This window comes from Corticium candelabrum, chromosome 9 (genome assembly GCF_963422355.1).
Source record: "Corticium candelabrum chromosome 9, ooCorCand1.1, whole genome shotgun sequence".
Lineage (NCBI taxonomy): Eukaryota > Metazoa > Porifera > Homoscleromorpha > Homosclerophorida > Plakinidae > Corticium > Corticium candelabrum.
Genome location: NC_085093.1, coordinates 2,830,003 through 2,832,502, shown reverse-complemented (window position 1 = coordinate 2,832,502; position 2,500 = coordinate 2,830,003). Strand labels below are relative to the sequence as shown.

The 2,500-nt window shown below is 45.4% G+C and overlaps 1 protein-coding gene across 1 annotated transcript in view; it reads left to right on the top strand.

Moving 5' to 3' along the window:
• The window catches only part of LOC134184106 (dynein axonemal heavy chain 3-like), a 52,729-nt gene that overhangs the window by 6,609 nt on the left and 43,620 nt on the right, over window positions 1-2,500 (top strand). The gene's annotated exons all lie outside the window — the stretch shown is intronic.

The following is a 2,500-nucleotide window of genomic DNA, read 5'->3' as shown; positions in this document are numbered from 1 at the left end:
TTGTGTTGAATTCTCGTGTGTAGCGTGTTGTTTTATGGTGTGTGGTTTTGTGGTCTAGAGTGTGTTGTCATTGTGTTTTGGGTAGTCATTCTGTCTGTCTGTCTGTCTGTCAATACATATATTTAAAATTTCAACACTATTACATTTTAAGTGTCCGGCAACCCTTATGGCCGCTTACTACGTAGGACAATTAATTAACTGTACGCTATAAGCAGTACAACTGTTCTTGCTAAAAGAAAGTCTACGTAGTTTTCTTGAGAGCACTTGTGTGTTGCATCTCTGGAGGCTAACGGACAGGCAGTGTCTCCAGTATGTCTTGAACTCGCCACTGTTTGGGTGTCCATCTTCATCTACAGATAATAGGGACAGATGATGTAGAAATTGGTGGGCTTTCCATCTCCAGCGGCCATAATGCTAAAAATCCAGAGGGATGCAATTGGATGCATTTCCCATAGTATCAATCGCTTTGCTGTATTTTTCCGTCTTCTGTGACTCTCTTTTGGCAGCAGCGGCTCCATCCACCTTAGAGGCTTGTAAGATGATGTCCTCATTCCACGGGTGGGCAAGAGATATGTTCAGCTTGATATCATATCCAGATTGGACATTGAATGCTATGATATCAGGACGAGAATTGCTTCCTTCGTAAAGGTTTCTGGGTTCTCTTCTGTGTGTTATGTTTAGGTCTTGTAAACAATCACACCACACATTTGCTACTGATTCGTGGGACCAGATGGGTCCGCCTCCAGTTTTACAGGTTAGAAGGTGATAGCCTTCTCTGTCATTGATCTTGCTACACTCGCATCTTTCAATTGCTGAAGACATAGGCATGCTGCAACCCAATCTCAATCGAGTTGCTAGTCGGAAGTTAGCGGGTTTTAGTGCAAACTTGGGAGAGGTTGGGACAGCTTCAAGCCAAGATCCAGCAGCTTTGCCCTGCAACGATCTGAGTCTAGCAGCCTGTCGAAGTGAATTTGTATTTCCTCGTAGTTCGGATGTGATGGTGTTAAAGTGGTTCTGCGACAGTTTCTTTTGAAGGCCTTTTGCATTGCTAAGGAGGTCTTCCAAGGACTTGCTGTGTGGTAATGATTGCTCCAGCTCAAATCCTATTGATCCTGGGGTTGCATCTTGTCTATTCTCCACGAGTAGATCAACCGAATCTTGAATATCTTTGAAGGATTTAGGAAGTTGTACGAGGCTGTGCGCCTATGAAGAAACAAACGCAATGCTAGACAGGGATTCTGCAGGTGACATGCCAAACCCACCATGTCGAATGGGCAATGTAGCTTGTGTCCATTGGTCGTTTTCTAGGTCAGGACATTTAATGAGATGTTTAAATGATGATTGAGACAAGCTGTCGTGAATTCGTGTGGCAGACTTCATCAGACTAGGTGCAACTGTTCTTCCTAGATGATTGATGCGTGGAATATGGCAGTACCGTAGCAGTAGCATCGAACTCTGGGTGTCTTCTAAGGCTAGGAGTTGGTTACAGAGATCTTCACCTCCTTTGGCAAATTCAGAGCAGGCTGCTTCAACATACCTTGGTTGGCCTATTGGGGTTCCAAGGATAGTCGTACCAAGCACTGAGACTCGAACTTCGTCAGGAATGTCTTCACAATGATGGCCATTGGTGAACAGCTCACATTTCTTAGTGGCGATCGATAGGCCAATCTGTGGCAGGCTACACTTCAATTCGTCAAAGGCCGATGAGACATATTGTATAGGCCCAAGGAGAAAAAAATCATTCAAATAGGCAAGGAATCGGGTTGTAGGGTGTGACTCTTGGAGATCCACTAGTAGCGGGTGAATGGCAGCAGAGAATAACATAGGACCCAGAGGGTCTCCTTGGTGGACGCCTTCTTGGGAGGACAATACATGTGGTTGTTCCCCATGGCAGGAAATAAGAGGGTTACATCTCGAGTACATCTGAAATACGTGTTGGTAAACATCAGGGAAAGACTTGGCAACTTGAGGCATGAGAGAGGCACGCTCCAATGAGTTGAATGCGTTCTTAATGTCAGTTTTCAAGAGGACCCAGTCAGGGTTTGACTCCAAAAGCAGGCTCACATGATGTATCAGAAGCTCCGTGCCCCCTTTGACAGCCACTCCATGTTGTATTGGCTGGAAATGTGAATTGAATGACTCTTTCTTTTGGATGCATATCACCTTAGCTGTCAAGCGCCGTAGACATTCACCAATGGTAATGGGTCTTACATCTCCATTTTCCTTTGGTGAAGCTATGAGTCTTGAACTCGATATGACCTCATGTATGGCTGGGGGTATCTTTCCCTGAGCAATGAGGTCACAGACAGAAAACAGACCTTCTGCAGTGGTGCTCCTGCTCACCAGTGCTTTCAGGTGTTCATATTTCCACCTTGAGGGGCCACAGCCAGAACCCTTTGGTGTGTTTTGCAGTGTTTTGAAGAATTCAAGTCGAGACAGTGATAGGGATTGAAAGGCCTCGCATGATGTGGGCACTGTCTGTCTGTCTGTCTGTCTGTCT